We start from the raw sequence: 22413 nt of genomic DNA, 5'->3' as shown, positions 1-22413 counted from the left end.
TCCCAGTCCCTTCAGAGGCTGTCTTTTGTCTTGCCCCAAACCTACCTCTCCTCCTTCCAGAATCCCCATGCCCACACCCCAGTCCCCATCCCCTCCCTCTGAAGCAAATGGCTTCAGCCCTCCTAGCCTCGGTTTCCTCATCTATAAAGTGGGGGTGATACAGATACTTCATAGAATTTTGGGAGATGACAGCTCTTAGGCACATCAACGTGATTCATAAACAATAATAACAGTAGGTACTGGGGTTGTCTGGATTTTTTTTTTTTTTTTTTTTTTTTTACTGAGACAGTCTCACCCCGTTGCCCAGGCTGGAGTGCAGTGGCAAGATCTCAGCTCACTGTAACCTCTGCCTCCTGGGTTCAAGTGATTCTCCTGCCTCAGCCTTCTAAGTAGTTGGGGCTACAGGCACCTGCCACCACACTGGAGATGGGACTGAAATGTCTCCAAGTGGCTGTCATCTCTAGCAGCCACCCCTGAACCCCACTTTTCACTCCACCCTCACCCTAATACCCACCCTTGTTTTTTCTTCCCTTTATGGGCAAACCTCAAGTCATCCCCACTCATTGCCTCTGGGTTCTCACTGCCTCTCATTCCCAATCCCTCACAGGCTGAGGGCTGCCCTCAAGAAACCTCTGAAGGGACTCTGGCCGGGGTCCCAGTGACCTCTTTGTTACTAAATCCAGGTCCAATTTTAGCCCTAATCTGTCTTGACCTTTGACAGCATGCAATGGTGTTGCAATCTCCCTTCCTTTTAATTTTTTTCCTCTTTTTTTTGAAATGGAGTCTTGCTTTGTCATCAAGGGTGTAGTGCAGTGTCACCATCTCGGCTCACTGCAATCTCTGCTTCCTGGGTTCAAGCAATTCTCCTGCCTCAGCCTCCTGAGTAGCTGGAATTATAGGTGCCTGCCACCACGACCAGCTAATATATATATATATATATTTTTTGAGACAGAGTCTCGCTCTGTCGCCCAGGCTGGAGTGCAGTGGCGTGATCTCGGCAAGTTCCGCTTCCCGGGTTCACGCCATTCTCTTGCCTCAGCCTCCCAAGTAGCTGGGACTACAGGCCCCTGCCACCACGTCCGGCTAATTTTTTGTATTTTTAGTAGAGATGGGGTTTCACCGTGTTAGCCAGGATGGTCTCGATCTCCTGACCTCATGATCCACCCGCCTCAGCCTCCCAAAGTGCTGGGATTACAGGCGTGAGCCACTGCACCCGGCATTTTTGTATTTCTAGTAGAGACAGGATTTCGCCATGTTGGCCAGGCTGGTCTGGAACTCCTGACCTCAGGTGATCCACCCACCTTGGCCTCCCAAAGTGCTGGGATTACAGGCATGAGCTACTGTGCCCGGCCTATTTTTCCCCTCTTTTTGGAAACACTGTTTTCTCCTTGGTGTTTTTGTCTTTGTTTTGAGACAGGGTCTCCCTCCATTGCCCAGGCTGGAGTGCAGTAGTGCTATCATAGCTCACTGTAACCTTGAACTCCTGGGCTCCAGCCATCCTCCCGTCTCAGCCTCCCGAATAGCTGGGGTTACAGGCATGCAGCCACGTGCCTACCTCCCCTTACCTTCTAAAGCTCGGATTTCCCTCCTATCTTTTCAGCTTTCATCCCTGGCCCTCCATCTTGGCCTCTTAATTCTTAGCGAGGCTCAGAGCTTCAGCCTTTGCCCTCTTTTCTTATTGCTGGGGAACCTTATCCCTACCTCAAGATTTCAGGTGCTACCTGATGTTGAGGACTCCCAGATCTCTATTTTGGGCTCCCAGCTGTCTCTCATGGACCAGATCTGCTTAAGCAACTGCATGGATGACATGGATTTTCCCCTGCCCTTCCCTGGCACGTCTAACTCCACGTTGTCTCAGTGGAGCTTAGCGCCACCCTCCCCACCTAATTTCTCCAACAGGTTGATGATGCCACCTCCTCCCCAGTCACCCTGGAGAGAAACCAGGCCATCATGCTCACCTCACCCTCTCCCTCCCTCCCACAGCGAACAAGTCACCAGGCTTCAGTGATCTCATCTCCTTAACTTCTCTCCAGCCTCTCTCTCTCTTCCCTCAGCCATGGCCTCTGTTCAAGCCACAGCACCTGGCTCCAGGACAATTGCAGCAGCCTTCTGCCTGGTCTCCCTGCCTCTAGCCTCCATGCAGAGGATAGAGAGAGCTTTCTAAAACCTAAACTTGGCCAGGCTACTGCTCTGCTCACAACCCTTCCATGGCTCCCCAGTGCTGTCAGGACAAAGTGTAAACTCTTTCCATAAGCCTCCTCGATCTGGCCTCTGCCTGCTTCCACCACCTCCTCTCGGCTGCAGCCACTGCGAACTCTGTCCTCATACCCATCATTCTCTTCTACCGCCTCGTGCTTTCAATCTTGCCAGTCCTTCTTCCTGGAACTCCCTCCCTGGCTTGTGCTTCAGTCCCCAGCTCAGATGTCACTTTGTTCAGCAGGCTTCCCAGATCATCCCCAGGCTGACTCAGGTTCCTGTGTACAAGGTAGGAAACCTACCAGTGTATCCCTCATGATAGCACTTTCCTCTCTGACTCGGTGTTCTGTGTCTTCATGGCTGTCTTCTCTTAAACCACATGCTTTTTGAGGACCAGGATTACATCCTTTCATTTTTGTGTCTCCAGAGCTTTGCCCGGGCCATGGCACATAACAGAAGCATGATCAATGTTTTTCTTTCTTCTTTTCTTTTTTTTTGAGACAGAGTCCTGCACTGTCGCCCAGGCTGGAGTGCAGTGTCGTGATCTCGGCTCACTGCAACCTCTGCCTCCTGAGTTCACGCGATTCTCATGCCTCAGCCACCCAAGTAGCTGGGATGACAGGCATGCATTGCCATGCCTGGTTAATTTTTTTTTTTTTTGTATTTTTTATTTTAGTAGAGATGGGGTTTCACTCTGTTGGCTAGGCTGGCCTCGAACTCCTGGCCTCAATGATTTGCCTGCCTTAGCTTCCCAAAGTACTGGGATTACAGGCATGAGCCACCATGCCCTGCCTAGGCCACCGTGCCTACGCTAGGAGCATGATGAATGTTAATAGGATGAATGGAGGAGTTGTCCTTGTTCCACTGGGCCTTGTCCTAGGCTCAAGCAAGAGGGTCAGGCTGTGGCAGGACGGGGAGGAAGGAAGAGAGTATCATTAGTTTCTAAGAACAGGGGTCCCTAACCCCTGGTCTGGGTCGATGGCCTGTTAGGAACTCGGCTGCATGGCAGGAGGTGAGCGGTGGGCGGGTGAGCGAGTGAAGCTTCATCGATATTTACAGCATATTTACAGCCGCTGCCCATTGCTCACTCACATTGCCACCTGAGCTCCACTTTCTCTCAGATCAGTGGCGGCATTAGATTCTCATAGGAGCTCAAACCCTATGGTGACCTTGCATGCAAAGGATCTGGGTTTTGCATTCCTCATGAGAATATGATGATCTGTCTGCCTGATGATCTGTCACTGTCTCCCATCACCCCCAGATGGGACCATCTAGTTGCAGGAAAACCAGCTCAGGGCTCCCACTGATTCTACATTGTGATGAGTTGTATAATTATTTCATTATGTATTACAATGTAATAATAATAGAAGTAAAATGCACAATCAATGTAATGGACTTGGATCATTCCCAAACCATCCCCCGGCTCCGTGGAAAAATTGTCTTCCACAAAACCAGTCCCTGGTGCCAAAAAGGTTGGGGACCTCGGTCCTACAATGTCCTTTGGCTCCCTGACAGTGGGGACTGTGTTTATATCACTGATTGCCCTCATGCCCTGCGTAATGCTATGGCAGGGCAGCCAAACACGGGTTGATTCTCTGGAGATCCCTGCAATTCTGCTTCATTACCATTGCATCCTGGGGGCACAGTGATTCAGCCTACTCATGAATGTGTGATTTGCAGTAGAATTTCAGGAGCCCCTGGGACATAAAAGAGGATTATCAGGGCTGGGTGTGGTGGCTCACACCTGTAATACCAGGACTTTGGGAGGCCAAGGCAGGAGGATTGCTTGAGCCCAGGAGTTCAAGACCAGCTGGGGCAACATAGCAAGCCCCAGCTCTAAAAAAAAATTTTTTTTTAATTAACCAGGTGTGGTGGTGCTCTCCTGTGGTTCCAGCTACTTGGGAGGCTGAGGTGGGAGGATTGCTTGGGCCCAGGAAATGGAGGGTGCAGTGAGCCACGTTTGAGCCACTGCACTCCAGCCTGGGTGACAGAGCAAGACTCTGTCTCAAAAAAAAAAAAAAAAAAAGGTAGGGGCTGGGCACAGTGGCTCACCCCTGTAATCCTAGCACTTTGGGAGGCTGAGGTAAGCAGATAGCTTGAGGTCAGGAGTTCGAGACCAGCCTGGCCAACATGGTGAAACCCCATCTCTACTAAAAATACAAAAATTAGCTGGGCGTGGTGGTGGGCGCCTGTAATCCCAGCTACTCGAGGAGGCAGAGGCAGGAGAATTGCTCGAACCCGGGAAGTGGAGGTTGCAGAGAGCCGAGATCGCGCCACTGTACTCCGGCCTCGGTGATGGAGCAAGACTATCTCAAAAAATAAATAAATAAATAAATAAAAAGTATTTTGGGGTGATACACACATTCAGACCATAGAACATGCGATGATATGGAAAAATATATTCGCCTTTATATTCCAGTGCTTTTTCACACTAAACTATTATCTGTATATCTGAGACAAGTTTGTATTAAATTGTGAGCCCCAAGGACAAGAATAGAGATGTCTTTAGTGTCCCCACCATACTAAGAGTAAGGCCGGCCAGGCATGGTGGCTCACGCCAGTAATCCCAACACTTTGAAGGCCGAGGTGGGCGGATCATGAGGTCAAGAGATTGAGACCATCCTGGCCAACATGGTGAAACCCTGTCTCTACTAAAAATACAAAAATTAGCCGGGTGTGGTGGCATGCGCCTGTAGTCCCAGCTGCTCAGGAGGCTGAGGCAGGGGAATCTCTTGAACCCGGGAGGCAGAGGTTGCAATGAGCTGAGATCGTGCCACTGCACTCCAGCCTGGCAACAAAGCGAGACTTTGAGTCAAAAAGAAGAAAAGAAAAGAAAAAGAGTAAGGTCATGCACATAGCAGGTATTTCATAATTAATGGCTGACAAAACAGAAATGAGGACGAGAAGCACAAGAGAAGGGACAAAGGGATTAAGAGCTTGCACACTCTGACCCTCAAGAACTCCACATTAGATTCCCCCATCGTGAGAGGCTTGGCACACACCCTGCATCTTTGCCTGAAATACCCCTGCTCAGCCTCTCCAAATCCTCATGTCCTTCGCCATCCTTCACCATCCCTCACCATCCCTAACCATCCCCCACCATCCCTCTCCATCCCTCTCCATCCTGCTCCATCCCTCTCCATCCCTCTCTATCCCTCTCAATCCCTCTCCATCCCTCTCCATCCCTCACCATCCCTCTCCATCCCTCTCCATCCCTCACTATCCCTCTCCATCCCTCTCCATCCTGCTCCATCCCTCTCCATCCCTCTCTATCCCTCTCAATCCCTCTCCATCCCTCTCCATCCCTCTCCATCCCTCACCATCCCTCTCCATCCCTCTCTATCCCTCTCAATCCCTCACCATCCCTCTCCATCCCTCACTATCCCTCTCCATCCCTCACCATCCCTCTCCATCCCTCTCCATCCCTCTCCATCCCTCACCATCCCTCTCCATCCCTCACCATCCCTCACCATCGCTCTCCATCCCTCACCATCCCTCTCCATCCCTCACCATCCCCCACCATCCCTCTCCATCCCCCACCGTCCCTCTCCATCCCTCTCCATCCCCACCATCCCTCTCCATCCCTCTCCATCCCCACCATCCCTCTCCATCCCTCTTCATCCCCACCATCCCTCTCCATCCCTCTCCATCCCCACCATCCCTCTCCATCCCTCACCGTCCCTCTCCATCCCCCACCGTCCCCCACCATCCCTCACCATCCCTCTCCATCCCTCTCCATCCCCACCATCCCTCTCCATCCCCACCATCCCTCTCCATCCCTCTCCATCCCCACCATCCCTCTCCATCCCTCTCCATCCCCACCATCCCTCTCCATCCCTCTCCATCCCCACCATCCCTCTCCATCCCTCACTGTCCCTCTCCATCCCCCACCGTCCTCCACCATCCCTCACCATCCCTCTCCATCCCTCTCCATCCCCACCATCCCTCTCCATCCCCACCATCCCTCTCCATCCCTCTCCATCCCCACCATCCCTCTCCATCCCTCTCCATCCCCACCATCCCTCTCCATCCCTCTCCATCCCCACCATCCCTCTCCATCCCTCACTGTCCCTCTCCATCCCCCACCGTCCTCCACCATCCCTCACCATCCCTCTCCATCCCTCTCCATCCCCCACCATCCCTCACCATCCCTCACTGTCCCTCTCCATCCCCCACCATCCCTCTCCATCCCCCACCATCCCTCTCCATCCCCCACCGTCCCTCTCCATCCCTCTCCATCCCCACCATCCCTCTCCATCCCTCACCGTCCCTCTCCATCCCCCACCATCCCCCACCATCCCTCACCATCCCTCTCCATCCCTCTCCATCCCCCACCGTCCCCCACCATCCCTCACCATCCCTCTCCATCCCTCTCCATCCCCCACCATCCCTCACCATCCCTCACCATCCCTCTCCATCCCTCTCCATCCCTCACCATCCCTCACCATCCCTCTCCATCCCTCTCCATCCCTCACCATCCCTCACCATCCCTCTCCATCCCTCTCCATCCCTCTCCATCCCTGTCCATCCCTCATTATCCCTATCCATTCCTCTCCATCCCTCTCCGTCCCTCTCCATCCTTCTCCATCCTTCACCATCCTTCAGGACTCAGGTTTAAGCCAGCTTCCTTGTGAAGTTCCCTGGTTCCCTGTTCCTGAGAACCAGCTTCTCCTCAGCCCGCAGTCTGTCCTGTGAACCCCTGAGCTGGGCTGAGGTCCCCCCAGAGTAGGGAAATCCTGCCCTTCCTGACCAGGCCTGGCTTTTGCCCTTGGGATGGGAACACACTTGGCTGCTGCCTCACAGCTCAGGGTCACCTCCTGAGGAGCCCACTTCCCTCCTGTGGAGGGCACAAGCCCTGATGTCCCGCTCAGCAAGTCAGAAGCCATGTAATTAGCATAATCATGCACAGCTGCCGTGTGGGCTCCGCACCCTCCCATCACCTCTCCCATGGCAGCAGAAGGATTTTTCCACATTGCTTCCTGGCCCCAACCTTCCAGGGCACCCACTGCTTGTGGGACAAGGTCTGCATCCTTGGCCTGGAATTAAAAACTCTTTCTTTTCTTTTTTTTTTTTCTTTTATATATATTTTTTGAGACGGAGTCTCGCTCTGTTGCCCAGGCTGGAGTGCAGTGGCATGATGTCAGTTCACTGTAACGTCCGCCTCCCGGGTTCAGGCGATTCTCATGCCTCAGCGTCCCAAGTAGAGTAGCTGGGACTACAGGCACCCGCCACCACGCCCAGCTAATTTTTTGTAGCTTTAGTAGATACGGGAGTTTCACCATGTTGCCCAGCTGGTCACGAACTACTGATCTCAAGTGATCTGCCTGCCTAGCCTCCCAAAGTGTTGGGATTACAGGCATGAGCCACCGCACCAGCCATTTTTTTCTTATTTTGAGACAGGGTCTCACTAAGTCACCCAGGCTGGAGTGCAGTGGCGCAATCATAGCTTACTACAACCTCCCTTCCCCTGGGAGGCTGGGGCTCAAGCAATCCTCCTGCCCCAGCCTTCTGAAGTAGCTGGGACCTCAGGCATGCACCACCATGCCTGGCTAATTTTTAAAATTTTTGTAGAGATGAGAGTCTCGCTATGTTGCCCAGGCTGGTTTTGAACTCCTGGGCTCAAGCGAGCCACCCGTTTTGTGCTCCCAAAGTGCTGGGATTAGGGGGAGACTCTTTCTAGATGGCCTCTGGGGACTGTTCTCCTGCTCACACACCAGGTTTCAGCAGTGCTCAACCCCTTGCAGGTCCCCAAACAATCCACACAATCTCATGGTTTTGACTTTTGCTCACACAGTTCCTTCCACCTAGAATGTTCTCTTTCCTAATCCAGCCGGCAAACTCCTACTTAACCTTTGACATCCAATTTAAGATCAGAGGTGGGTAAATTTTTTTTTCTGTAAAGAGCCAGAGAGAAATATTCCAGGCTTTGTGGGCCATGAGGTATCTGTCATGATTACTCAATTCTCCCACTGCAGAAAGCAGAAACGTGTGTAAACAAATGGCATGGCTGTGTTCCAATAACACTTGTTTACAGAAACAGGTGGCAGGCAGGATAGTTTGCCCACTCCTGCTCAAGAATAATCTCACAAAGCTTCCCACAGGAAGGAGTTTAACAATGCCTTCTAGCAATGGCTTACGTATTTTATCATAACACAAACTTGGACTGTAATGTACCTATAGCTGTGATGATTAAATGGGCTGGTGGTCAGACCATCATCTCTCACCTGGATTTCTTTTTCTTTCTTTCTTTCTTTTTTTTTGAGATAGAGTCTCACTCTGTCGCCCAGGCTGGAGTACAGTGGCACTATCTCGGCTCACTGCAGTCTCTGCTTCCCGGGTTCAGGCAATTCTCTGCCTCAGCCTCCCAAGTAGCTGGGATTACACGTGCCCGCCACCATGCCTGGCTAATTTTTGTATTTTTAGTAGAGACGGGGGTTTCACCATCTTGGCCAGGCTGGTCTTGAACTCCTGACCTCGTGATCTGCCTGCTTCAGCCTCCCAAAGTGTTGGGATTATAGGCATGAGCCACCGTGCCCGACCATGGATTTCTACAATAGCCTCCTCACTGGTCTCCCAGCCTCTGCCTTCCCTTACACTCTATTCTCACTGAACAGACATAAGCTGTTAAAGTGTAAATTCATTCTGGTCACTCCTCTGCTTAAAAACCTCTCATGGTTCCCTATTGCCCTGATATTGAAAGCCAAAGTCTTAAAATGGTTTCCAGTGTCCTCCAAGTTCTACTCCCAATATCCTTTTAACCTCAACGTTATTGCCTACTACACCCCCACTGGTTCTCTACTCCAAAACAAAGCTATAATAGCCTCTTTGCTTTTCCTCTTAAAACAAGCCAGGCGGGCTTCTGCCTCAGGGCCTTTGTTCTTGCTCCATCTGGAACACTCTTTTCCTGGTTGTGCACATAGCTCAGTCCTTCGCCTCCATCAGGTCTTTATTTAATTATCTCCCTTCTAACGCTTTTCCTGGCCTGTCTAGTTAAAACTGCGACCCTCCCCGGTCTCTCCTTCCTGTGTTTACTCCCCAGCATTCCTCACCCTCTAACTCACTATATATTCCCCCAACTTTTTGTTTTGTTTTGTTTTGTTTTGAGGCAGAGTCTCCTTCTGTTGCCCAAGCTGGCGTGCAGTGGCAAGATCTTGGCTCATTGCAACCTCTGCCTTCCGGGTTCAAGCGATTCTCCTGCCTCAGCCTCCCGAGTAGCTGGGATTACAGGTGCCAGCTGTCACGCCTAGCTAATTTTTGTATTTTTAGTAGAGACGGGGTTTCACCATGTTGGCCAGGCTGGTCTTGAACTCCTGACCTCAAGTGATCTGCCCACCTCGGCCTTCCAAAGTGCTAGGATTACAGGCATGAGCCACCATGCCCAGCTTCCTCCAACTTTTTAATTATAAAAATGTTCAGGCCAAGAACGGTGGTTCACGCCTATAATCCCAGCACTTTGAGAGGCTGAGGCAGGCAGATTGCTTGAGGCCAGGAGTTCGAGACCAGCCTAGGCAACATGGCGAAAACCAGACTCTACCGAAAAAAAAAAAAAAAAGCATAGTGGCCTGAACGTGTAGTCCTAGCTACTCAGGACACTGAGATGGGAGGACCGCTTGAGCCCAGGAGGCAGAGATTGCAGTCAGCCAAGATCACCCCACTGCACTCCAGCCTGGGTGAGACAGCCAGACCCTGACTCCAAAAAAAAAAAAAAAAAAAAAAAAAAAAAGAAAGAAAAAGTTCAAATACACAGATAATTGGAGGACTAGTGCAAAGGTATTCAAATAGACATGCCCAGATCCCACAGTTAAGGTGCTTTGAATGTAAGATGCTAACATGATGACACCCTCACTCAAAGACGTTAGCAAAACACACTCTCTGTTTCCTTCTCTATCTAGTTTATTCTGCATCTTTCCCCACCAGGATGTGAGCAGCACAAAGACAGGGATTTTTGTCCATTTTGTTCAGTGCCTGGGATTACACGTGCACCAAGAACACTGCCTGGCACATAATGAGTGCTCCTAGAGTTTGGAGAGAGAAAAGACAAGACAGGTGCTGATTCTGGTTCTGCCTCTCGTTGACACTGGCAACTGGCACTGCCTCTCATTGGCAACTCTGGGGATAATTTTCCCTTATGGAACCTCATTCTCTTCATCTACAAAGTGGGGATGGCAGTACTATATCACAGGGCTGTTGCAAGGATAAAAAAGTAAGAAGTCGGCTGGGGGTGGTGGCTCACACCTGTAATCCCAGCACTTTGGGAGACCGAGGCGGGTGGATCCCCTGAGGTCAGGAGTTTGAGACCAGCCTGGCCAACTTGGTGAAACCTCGTTTCTATTAGAAATACAAAAATTAGCCAGGCGTGGTAGTGCACGCCTGTAATTCCAGCTACTCGGGAGGCTGAGGCAGGAGAATCAGTTAGAACCTGGGAGGTGGAGGTTGCCGTGAGCCAAGATCGCGCCACTGCGCTCCAGCCTGGGCGACAAAGGGAGACTCTGTCTCCAAAAAAAAGTAAAAGGTGTAATATTGCACTGTTAGCATGTTAGTTAGATTTCCATCTAGTTCCTTGAAGGAAAGGATTAGTCTAGTCTGACCCTCTGTGCTCTGCGCTCTTAGAGGGCAGACGCCCTCCCTGATGTATGGGAGGAGCCTAGCACAACACCTCAGGAGAAGTTCTTTTGACTTTAACTGCTAGCAGCTCCATCTGCTAGCACTACAGAACACACTCCCTCGTGCTTACTTGCCCCATCCCTTTACTTGCTCATTCAATGCTACCTAATAATCCCCTCTATTCCATCTTTTGATTTATCTACTCATTAAATGGTTTCCACCAGAAATACCTAGGGAAGGGATACTTAACTTCATCAGGTACTGAGATTCTATTTTGTGAATGTCTTCTGTGGATCTTTGACTGTTTCCAGCAATTGATCCAGCCTCCCTTGGCCTTTTCTGCATTTTATTATTTATTTATTTATTGAGATGGGGTCTTGCTCTGTCGCCTAGGCTGGAGGGCACTGGTGCGATCTCAGCTCACTGCAACCTCCGCCTCCTGGGTTCAAGAGATTTTTCTGCCTCAGCCTCCCCAGTAGCTGGGATTACAGGTGCCTGCCACCACGCCTGACTAATTTTTTTGTATTTTTTTGTAGAGACGGGGTTTCACCATGTTGGTCAGAATGGTCTCGAACTCCTGACCTCAGGTAATCCACCCGCCTCAGCCTCCTAAAGTGTTGGGATTATAGGCATGAGCCACCGCACCTGGCCCTTGTCTGCATTTTAGATTCACCTGTGTATCTGCATTTCCAAATGTGCTTTGCAAAATCCTGAATGCAAGGGTGGGTGTTTGTTGAAGAATGGGACACCTCGTTGCCCCTGTGGGTTTTCTCAGGAAGGAAAGATTGCTTGGCAGTGCGTGGAATGCATGGCCTTTTGCAAGCTCCTTGATAACCATCGCTCTAACTTTGCTTGTTTGGGGTGTGGAGGCAAGATATTTTCATTGAGAATTCTGAGTCTTTATCCTTTTCTCTCCACTTCAAGCTGAAACTTTTTTTTTTTTTTTTTTTTTTTTTTTTTGAGGCATGGTCTCGCTCTGTCACCCAGGCTGGAGTGCAGGCGATCTTGGCTCACTGCATCCTTGACCCCCCCGGCCTCCCCTGCACAGTAGCTGGGACCAAAGGCATGCAAGACCACACCTGGATAATTTTTGTATTTTTTTTAAAGACGAGGTTTCTCCATGTTGCACAAGCTGGTCTTGAACTCCTGAGCTCAAGTGATCTGCCCACCTCGGCCTCCCAAAGTGTTGGGATTACAGGCGTGAGCCACTGTGCGCAGTCAAGCTGAAACTCTTAAGCAAATTTTAAATCTTACTTTAAGGAACAATTTCCTCACCTGTAAAATGGGGACACAAGGAGATGATGGAAGTGAAGTCACTTTGTAACTGGTAAAGCTCTGTACAGATATTAGTTAAGATGGTTAATTTCATTAACCTGTGAAGATTCTTAACTAAACCTTGCGCAAGTTGCATTGGCTGCCCTGTCTAGGCACTAATATCTTTAGACGGACTGAGGAGGAAACACACTTTTTTTTTTTTTTGAGACAGAGTCTGGCTCTGTCACCCAGGCTGGAGTACAGTGGCGTGATCTTGGCTCACTGCAACCTCTGCCTCCCGGGTTCAAGCAATTCTCCTGCCTCAGCCTCCCGAGCAGCTGGGACTACAGACTATGGCCAGCACACCCAGCTAATTATTTGTATTTTTAGTAGAGATGGGGTTTCACCATGTTGGTCAGGCTCAAACTCCTGACCTCAAGTGATCCACCCGCCTCAGCCTCCCAAACTGCTGGGATTATAGGCGTGAGCCACCGCACCCGGCCTACACGCTTCTTTTCACAAGAATGACACCCGCAACTATACTTCCCACGTAAATGGAGAGCAGTCTGGCAGATTCATCTAGACCTAGGGTTGGGTGATTATTAGGGAAAGAAAAGGTCCAACCAAGCCAGTGGGCTGAAGAGAGGACATGACCTGCTCAGTCCGAAGCAGATGTGTGACTAAAGTCTAGTCTCCTGGCTTCTCTGCAAAATACCTCATTATCGGCATTATTAACCCTAACAACTGCCATTTATTGAAATCCCACTATGTGCACGAATGGGGACTAATTTACTTCTAGATATCACAACAATCTTGTATTACTGTGCCCACTTCCTGGATGATGGGTCTGAGGTTCACAGAGATCATTTGCCCAAGTTCCTACTGAAAGTGCTAAGGTATTTCCTGAGACTGGCTCAGGGTGTGTTGCCAGACAACAATGCACACATTTTTAACACAATACTAAACTTAGTATATTATACTTATGTTAAAAATTTCGGAGCCGGGCGTGTGGCTCACGCCTGTAATCCCAGCACTTTGTGAGGCCAAGGTGGGTGGATTGCCTGAGCTCAGGAGTTCGAGACCAGCCTGGCCAACATGGTGAAACCCCGTCTCTACTAAAAATACAAAAAATTAGCTGGGCGTAGTGGCGGGCGCCTGCAATCCCAGCTACGCGGGAGGCTGACGCAGGAGAATGGCTTGAAGAATCGCTTGAATCCGGGAGGCGGAGGTTGCAGTGAGCGAGATCCTGCCACTGCACTCCAGCCTGGGCGACAGAGCGAGACTTGTCTCAAAAAAAAAAAAAAAAAAAGACATGTGGTAATTCCCCTAGGGAATTTGGCCTTAGTTGTGAAAAATAAAAAAGCTATAATCAATTTCTGTTCTATCGGAAAAAAATGTATTGGCTGTTTAGCTGAGATTCAAATGTAACTGAACATCCCGTATTTTTTATATGCTACATCTGGCAACCCTGGCTTGAGGCTACCTGGCAAAAATCAAAACAGGTTCCTCCTTGTTATGCCCTATGCCTCTGTTGCCTTTATTTTTATCTTTACGAGCAATCATTAACAGTAACTTCAGACTCCAGGCTCTGGCCGCTTTAGGAGGCGGAAGGCGGACTAGGGTAGGACTCCTGGCCCTCATCAACATGACTGCCAAGAAGCCGGGCACCTTCTGCCCCGCACAAACATGGCCGCGCTTCGCCGCCGAGGATTGGCTCCCGCCGAAAGCTCGTCCTCCCTTGGCTAAGGGAGCCCCTTCCATTGGGCAGTTAAAAAAAAATGGCGGACCCCGCCTCCCGCCGTCCTCGGGGGCGGGGGCGGGGGCGGAGCCTAGAGGAGGCCTGGGACAGGGCCACCAGTGATTGGCGGAGAGCGGTGGTCAGGCCATCACGTGGCCCGAGGGCCGTTCGTTTGCGGAAGTAGGAGGAAGTAGAAGTGCTGAGTAAGCCGAGGTGAGTGACCTCGCAGGTGGGCGGGGCCTGGGGTCCGTTCCCCAACCTTCTCCGCGCTCCGGCCTCCCAAGTCTCCGCCGGACCCTCCTTTGGGTATTCCTCGTGTCTCCGATTCTGAGGCATGTCCTCCATTAACCCTTATGTGACTCCCTGAGTGCCCCCACCTTCCATCTTTTCATCCCCCTGCGTCCCCAGTTCCCATCCCGAGACCGCCCGTGTCTCATCTCGAACTTGTGGACCCCAGGGACCCCAGCTTCGACCCTGAGTTTCTCCCCTGAACCCCAGTCTCCTCCGTGTGTCTCCCTTAGTATCCCTAACTTCCCGAGTCAATCCATCTCTTCTCTTTCCCCGACCGTCAGTGCCTCTTTAGGCCCCATTGGCCGTCCTAATTTTCCTTCCTGTGCTCCTCTAAGTGCTCACTTGATTCCCCACTTCACCTCCGTCTCCACCTTTCGTGGTGCCTCTACTCATTTCTCACTCCCTGCTTCTCCTGCCTTTCCTCCCTGCTTTTTTTCCTTGCCTTTCCTCTCTCGCGTGCCTCCAGACCTGCCCCCGACATGCTCCCTCCTTCCCCTCAGCCTGGCCACCCCAGAGTCTCCCACCCCTAATCCTGTGTCCACCTCCTGCTCCCACAGATGACTTGGAAGCTGGTGACAGGGAGCATGTGACCCGGGTGATCATGGGACTGGGTCGGGGCAAGCCTGTGGGGGTGGGACAGGGAGGGCACAGGGCAAGGGGACCTGTGGCCGTATTTTTAATGGGCTACCCACATGACCCCAACGAATACCTCCCCCTAGCTTCTGGGTCTTTCCCTCACCTGCCTCTTACCCGCCCAACAGGATGTCAGGCAGGTTTGGTTTGGCAACGTTGAGGCTGCACCCTTGGGCTGAATGCATTGTTTTTGAATGCATTGTTTTTGTTACAGTTTCTGCCTGGAGTTTGGAAGCTGTTTTCTGTCCAAGTCTCAGTTTCCTCATCTGTGACAGGGGAACTGTACCTCCTGCCCTCGTAAGTCTGCCATGAGGTTCAAAATTTGAATGAGAAAATGTAGAAGGTAAAGCTTTATAACCAGTATGGCCCTGTACAAATACATGATTTTACTGTTGGGTCATAGGCAGAATTGAAAGGAATGGAAAGGGAAAGGGATAGAATGAGAAGACAAGGAGAGAAGGATGAGCAGGAGGTCCCTTGTCTTTCAGTGTATCATTTGGCAGTGTTTGTTCATCACCTCTTGTGAGTCAGGCTCTTCTGTATATGTTCTCTTCACCATTCATTCAGTCATCGTTTATCTAACAAATATTTACGGACTGTCTGATGTTCTAGGCTAACCTTGGTGTGGCCAATGGTATTCTCACTTCACATGAGAAAAAGAGGGCGCATGAGTTGCTTGAGGTCACACCGATGAGGTTGAAGCTGGAATCTGACACCAGAGCCTGTGTGATTATCCTGATGTGTAAGGTTTGCTACTGTTTAGGACACTTTTTGTTCCTTCCATGGTTTACTTTCTTGTTACATGAGAGACTCCCCAAAAGGGAGTTTCCCTCTTACTCAGCAGAATGACATCACTAAGAGATACAGAAAGGAGAAATTTAAATACTGTGTGTGTGTGTGTGTGTGTGTGTGTGTCTGCAGACATCTATTGGGTGTGTGTGCTGGGGGAAGTAGGTAGGCAAGGAGTAAGGGGCCGTAGTGAAGAGTGTGTTACAAACTTCACTTTGTAGAGGGTGGCTCCCTGGGAGAATATGTTCTGTGTCTTTCACAGTGGATTTTGATAGGGTCATGTCTTAAATGCCTCTTCTTGTTTTCGGATGGTATCTCATCCAGTCTTATTTCTTTAAGTGCCGTCTCTATTCTGTCAGCCCACAAATTTATATCCCCAGTCCAGTCCAGACCTTTCCCTGGAATGACATACTCAAATCTAGTTGCTTACTCAGCACCTCAAACTTAGGCTTTTCAAACTTGAAGTATTTATTTATTGATTTATTTATTTTTTGAGACGGAGTCTCACTCTGTCACCCAGGCTGGAATGCAATGGCGCGATCTTGGCTCACTGCAACCTCCACCTCCTGATTCTCCTGCCTCAGCCTCCCAAGTAGCTGGGATTACAAGCATGCGCCATCATGCCCAACTAATTTTTGTATTTTTGTAGAGGCGGGGTTTCACCATGTTGGCCAGGCTGGTCTCGAACTCCTGATCTCAAGTGATCCGCCTGCCTTGGCCTCCCAAAGTGGTGGGATTACAGGTGTGAGCCACAGCGCCAGGCCTCAAACTTAGAGTTTAGAATTGAGCTCCTGTTAGTTCTGCCCTCCATCCCTGACCCCACTCTTCACCAAAACATGTCCCTCCCACTCTCTTTCTCATCTTAGGAAATAGGAGTATTATTCATTCAGTTGCTCAGGTCAAAGCTGTGAGATTATCTATGATGCCTCTCTGTTTCTTACCCCATACCCAGCCAGAGTGATCTTGTTAAAATGTTGTTTCTTTGCAGTGGCCTCTCCTCTCATGCCACACGCCTGGCCCCCTGTTGCCTCTCTGATGTCACTGGCTTCCTTGCTTTTCCTGGAACTCGCTAAACATGTTCCAACCCCATGGCCTTTGCACGTGCTCTCTTTGCCTAGATATTCATATGACTTTCATCTCTCTCCATCAGGTATTTATTTAAGATCAGTTTCTTGGTGAAGACTTCCCTCCTCACCCAATCTAAAATTTCACTCTCCACCTCAGCACTTCCTATCCCCATTCTCTGGTTTTTCTCCTCAGTAGTTAATTGGCATCTAAAACCTTTGTAAATATTTACCTGTTAATCTTCTTTATTAGTAGTAGTTCTGTCTAAAATATAGGTTCCAGGATGTCAGGGATTTTGTGGGGATTTTTTTGGTTGGTTGGTTGTTTTGGTTTTGAGACAGGGTCTCACTCTGTTGCCCAGGCTGGAGCGCAGTGGTGCGATCTCAGCTCACTGCAGCCTCCGCCTCCTGGGTTTGAGTGATTCTCCCACCTCAGTCTCCCAGGAAGCTGGAATTACAGGTGCACGCCACCACACCCAGCTAATTTTTGTATTTTTTGGTAGAGATGGGGTTTCACGATCTTGGCCAGGCCGGTCTTGAACTCTTGACCTCAAGTGATCCACCCGCCTCGGCCTCCCAAAGTTCTGGGATTACTGGTGTGAGCCACTGCGCCTGGCCTTGTTTTGTTTTAAGACAGGGTCTCACTGTCGCTCAGGCTGGATTGCAGTGGCACAATCACAGCTCACTGCAGCCTCGACCTGCTAGACTTAAGCAATCCCCCCACCTCAGCCACCTTAGTAGCTGGGACTTACAGGCATGAGAGATACCATGCCTGGGTAATTGTTAAGTTTTTGTAGAGGTGAGGTCTCGCTATATTACCCAGGCTGGTCTCAAAGTCCTGAGCTTAAGTGATCCTCCTTCCTTGGCCTCCTAAAGTGCTGGGATTACAGGAGTGAACTGCCGTGCCTGACCAGTCTGTTTTGTTTACGATTGTATCCTCAGCGGTTAGAACAATGCCTGCCACAATCCATCTCAGTAAATATTTGTGGAGTGAGTCATAACATGGGCCACACTGTACCGTGCCACCAGCCCAAAGATCTCTTAAAGTCACCCCTGTCTCATGTGCTTGGGAGCTCCAGTGACAGTTTCGGGGCAGTTTGCTTCCAGCTGTGGTCCAGCCAAGCCGAGTGAATGAAAGAGACGCTTTTTCCTTTTGTGAAAGGACGTTTTGCTCTGGCTCACGTGAGCAGCAGTGCATTTTGAGACGAGGGCCTTGGCTTTTGGAATCTAAGAGCCTGTTGAGCAAGCCTCGCTCAGCCACCTTCTTTCAGCTTTCTCCTGAAGGCAGTTTGAAGATTAAGAGCCTGATGCTCTGGGTTCCAGCTAATTGGGTTCAGATCCTGGCAAACTGTGTAACCTGTGCCCCAGTTTCCTGTGTAATGTGGAGAGACCTGGACCTTTTCTTACAGGTGTTTGGAGGGTTAAATGTGGCAATTCGGCTGGGCGCAGTGGCTCGTACCTGTAACCCCAGCACTTTGGGAGGTGGAGGTGGGCGGATCACCGGAGGTCAGGAGTTCAAGACCAGCCTGGTTAACATGGTGAAACCCCGTTTCTACTAAAAATACAAAAAATTAGCTGGGTGTGGTGGTGCGCGCCTGTAATCCCAGCTAGTCTGGAGGCTGAGGCAGTAGAATCGCTTGAACCCGGGAGGCAGAGGTTGCAGTGAGCCAAGATCATGCCATTGCACTCCAGCTTGGGCAACAAGAGTGAAACTCTGTCTCAAAAAAAAAAAAAAAAAAAAGTGGCAATTTACCTGAAACTGTGGTGAAGCATCTGGCGCCCTGTGGGTGCTGGGCAGCAGTGGGTGCTGATGGGGTGTGAGGGGATGGGATCAAGCCCTTTCCCACTAACTTAGGAAAGAGGTTGGAGTGAGCTGGGGTCAGAGGGAACATTTGCGGGGACATTTTGCCAGGAGGCTGCCTTGGAGGTTCAGAGGCTCAGATGACCCCTGTGTTCATTCAGTGTTTTCTCACCCACGGATTGAGCACCTGCTGTGTGGCCAGCCCTTTGCCTAGTGCTGTTCAAGAGTCAGAGGACACAGGCAGGCAACCCCCCACCACAACCTGCCACCCCATTTCCTCTCTTGGGGCCTTGATTTCTCCACATGCCAAACAGGGAGAATGATTGCACCTTCCTTGCTTCTTTTTTTTTTTTTTTTGAGACAGTCTCACTCTGTCATCCAAGCTTTAGTGCAGTGGCATGATCTCGGCTCACTGCAGCCTCTGCCTCTCGGGTTCAAAGATTCTCCTGCTTCAGCCTCCCAAGTAGCTGTGATTATAGGCACCCACCATCACGCCAGGCTAATTTTTTTTGTAGTTTTAGTAGAGATGGGGTTTTTTTCTCACACGTTGGCCAGGCTGGTCTTGAACTTCTGACCTCAGGTGATCTGCCCATCTCACCCTCCCAAAGTGCTGGGATTACAGGTGTGAGCCACCGCGCCCGGCTGCACCTTCCCTGTTTCTTTGTGAGCTTGGAGGTGGATCACAAGTGTGAAACCCTTTGCCAACCGTGAGGCATGGTGGCCTTGTGAGAGGCCGGAGGCCGGTGTGTGGTGGCATGCTCCCGTGCTGGGTGGCACAGACGGAGCTACAGGAAGGAAGTTGGGGCAGCTTGGCACTCTGAGCGGACCCTGAGTTTCCAGCCTGCTGTGTCTTGACTGGGTGTGAGGAGGGTGCTCAGGAGGGTGTCACTGCTGCCAGGTTCTGCTGCCAGGACCATCCAACAGTTGTTCCAATCATGGGACATCCTGTCGTCAGCAGCTGGGGCTCGTGAGGCCTGATTTCCACCTCGGGCAGTTCTGTGTGTGCTCCTGGAATCCCCCACGTGGCCAAGCCTGTGAGGTCTGCTTCCTGGCCTGCTGCCTGTGGGTTCCTGTCACGCACCTCTCGGGCAGCTGTCTGGCTCCTCTGCTCTCGGCTTAGTCAAGAAGGAAGCAGAAGGCTTGGAGTCTTTCCTGCTTGGACTAGGAGTGAGCTCAGCCTAAGTGCCCTGACTATATATAAAGCTGAACTTTCCAGACCGAAGCCTGGGGATGGATCAGTCCGATCACTTAGGGCCGCTCCTGAAGGAGTGCAGGTGCTAGATACAGGTTCTCCCGGTGGAGGAGCGAACCCCTTGTGGGCCGTTAGCTACTGGTGGGATTTGAGCACGATATTTCCCTATCCGTTGTGGAGAGGAGCATGGCAGCTCAGAGTGGGTGGGAACAGTGTGTGGTCCCTGTTATCACCTTCAAGGGAATAAAGTGTGTCCGGGGGCTTCAGAGGTGCTGGCCCCATGGGCTTATAGGTGGTTCATTCATTCATTCTCATTCATTCGTTCACCAAACTTATTAAACACCCACTGTGAGTCAGGAACATCATGCCAGGTGCTTAGGGAAACAAATCAAAGCGGGTTGGGTTAGCAGCCCAAGCCAACAGATGCACCCGCATTCTCACATGGTGTGTGTTCTTGTGGGCTGGGCCCTGGGTGGTGTGGGATGCTGGGGAGAAGAGGAAGGCACACCAGGCTGCAGGGCGGAGGTGCGGGTATGAATTTTCAGAGGAGATGGCACCTGAGCTGTATCTTCATGGATAAGAAGAGATTTGTTCATTTGTCCTTTGTGGAGCACACATTCAGGTTAAGAAAGTGGGGAGGATGGGCTACGCCGATGGAGCGTATGTGTGGTATCCCCAAGTGCACTGAGACACGAGTTTGACGTGTTCTGGGAAGATCGATGGTGCGGCGTGGCTGGAGTAGAGGTGAGGGATGAGCTGGAGGGGTGAGTTGGACCAGCTCTCATGGATGCTGGAGTCTGGGCTTTCCCTGGGAGGTCATGGGGCGCCACTGGCCAGGGTCAGCAGGGAGACCTGCAGCTGGATTTGCATTGTACAGTGGGCATGGAGGGGTGTCAGGCTGGGTTGGGAACCGTGCAGGCTGGAAGGGCGCTCTGGTGCTCTGAGCATTCAGAGGGGGCAGCTGGGCCTTGAAGGATGAGCAGGGGCTCCAGCAGGAACTGGAGAGCGCATTCCAGGGAGGACGCAAGTGCAGGCCCCTTTCACTACAGAAAAGCAGTTTTCACACAGACCTTCCAAAGGGGAGGAGAGGGGACTGCCTGGGCCTGGCAGCTGCGGCAGGTAGCAACCATCAGAGGGCAGGGACCGCTCCTCCCGTGCCTGAGACCTGCCCAGGGTCCTTCAGGGAATTCGTAGCTGAGGAGGAACCAGATTTTTGGGACTGAGTTCTCCCTCACCACCCGCTCTGAGCCACCCTCTTGGTCCCTTGTCCTCTACTGCACTTCTTCCGGGGCTTGGCTCCTCGTCATAAGAGGAGCTTCCCTGGGCATGGCTAGGGGTGTGACTGACATAGCAGCCACTGGACAAGTGGCTCCGGGTGACCTGTGTTCACGCTGATCACAGCACTAACCACGGCCCCTCCTCTCGGCACCTTCCCCTCTCGAGCCGTCCAGTCCCAGTGAAAATGCTCACTGTTCATGGGTGGGCTGAGCAAGCCCCTGATCTCTGCCTTCCCCCATGTTCTGATCTGCTTCATCTGCTGTGAAGGCCTCTCGCCATTTCCCCCGCTGGCAAACTCCTGTTCTTCCTGGAAAGTTCAGGTAAAAAGTCATCCCCTTTAGGGGTCCTTCCCCCAGGGGACCATGCACTTGGCGAGACAGGAACTGGTCTTGGGTCTCTCTGTTGACTGTTTTATGAACCCAGGTAGTCACTTCCAGGGAACTCATCAGAGATGCTACCATTGGCTCCAATCTCCCTCTGTTCCCACTCGAGGTTTTTTGTTTCTTCGTTTGTTTTTCTTTCTTTCTTTCTTTTTTTTGAGACAGAGTCTCGCTCTCGCCCAGGCTGGAGTGCAGTGACATGATCTCGGCTCACTGCAAGCTCCGCCTCCCGGGTTCACGCCATTCTGCCTCAGCCTCCCGAATAGCTGGGACTACAGGCACCCACCACCACGCCCAGCTAATTTTTTTTGTATTTTTAGTAGAGACGGGGTTTCACCATGTTAGCCAGGATGGTCTCAATCTCCTGACTTTGTGATCCGCCCGCCTTAACCTCCCAAAGTGCTGGGATTACAGGTGTGAGCCACTGTGCCCAGCCCGTTTGTTTTTGTTTTTTGGTGGACATTTGCCCTTTGTTTTGTTTTGTTTTTGAGGCAGGGTCTTGTTCTGTCTCCCAGGCTGGAGTGCAATGGTGCAATCTTGGCTCACTGCAGTCTCGACCTCAAGAGGATCACGTGATCCTCTTGTCTTAGCCTCCCGAGTAGCTGGGACCACAGGCGCACACCACCATGCCCAGCTAATTTTATTTTATATTTTGTAGAGGCAGGGTTTTGCCATGTTCCCCACGCTGGTCTCGAATTCCTGGGCTCAAGCGATCCGCCTGCCTCAGCCTCCCAAAATGCTGGAATTACAGGCGCGAGCCACTGTGCCCGGCCTTAATTTGCCCTTTGAACATGTACAATTCGGGACCTCTCTGGGCCTCAGTTTCTTGATCTCTGAGATGGGATAATAATACTTGTTCCTCCCGTCCTTCAGCTCCTCCAGGGGAGCCTCACACCAGCACACTCTCTGTCAGTCTTCCCTCAATGAACCCAGCAGGCAAGCTTGGTTTTGACAGGGGATGGGTGAGCAGAGATAAGGAAAACAGCCAGAAATATCTGGCTTCCCTCAAGGGAGGCACCAAAATTGGTACCTGGAAATTGCCTGGCTTGAACAGGCAGAATTGTCACTGTCAACCCCAACCACCAAAGGTCTTGGGTCTTTGTCTTTCTGCTTGTGGTGCTTGAGAGAGCTGCTTGACACAGCCGAGGTGCAGTCTGTGTCAGGTGACCCGGGCATCCTGGGGGTGCAGGGAG

At 51.1% G+C, this 22413-nt stretch overlaps 1 protein-coding gene across 18 annotated transcripts in view; it reads left to right on the top strand.

The window, feature by feature from the left end:
* The first annotated feature begins 13886 nt into the window (after positions 1-13886).
* Positions 13887-22413, top strand: part of PLA2G6 (phospholipase A2 group VI) — a 72426-nt gene continuing 63899 nt past the window's right edge. For 4 of the 18 annotated variants that reach the window (XM_063704738.1, XM_019018254.4, XM_063704736.1 and 1 more), the window contains exons 1-2: positions 13922-14005; positions 14931-15013. The gene's annotated coding sequence lies outside the window, so the exon portion shown is untranslated. Of the gene's footprint in view, positions 14125-14930; positions 15060-22413 lie in introns of all 18 variants that reach the window. The other 14 variants (XM_055374613.2, XM_055374610.2, XM_055374615.2 and 11 more) reach the window with 8 other exon arrangements.

The sequence above is a fragment of the Gorilla gorilla genome, chromosome 23 (assembly GCF_029281585.2).
Source record: "Gorilla gorilla gorilla isolate KB3781 chromosome 23, NHGRI_mGorGor1-v2.1_pri, whole genome shotgun sequence".
NCBI lineage: Eukaryota > Metazoa > Chordata > Mammalia > Primates > Hominidae > Gorilla > Gorilla gorilla.
This window is presented reverse-complemented; position numbering and strand designations above follow the sequence as displayed.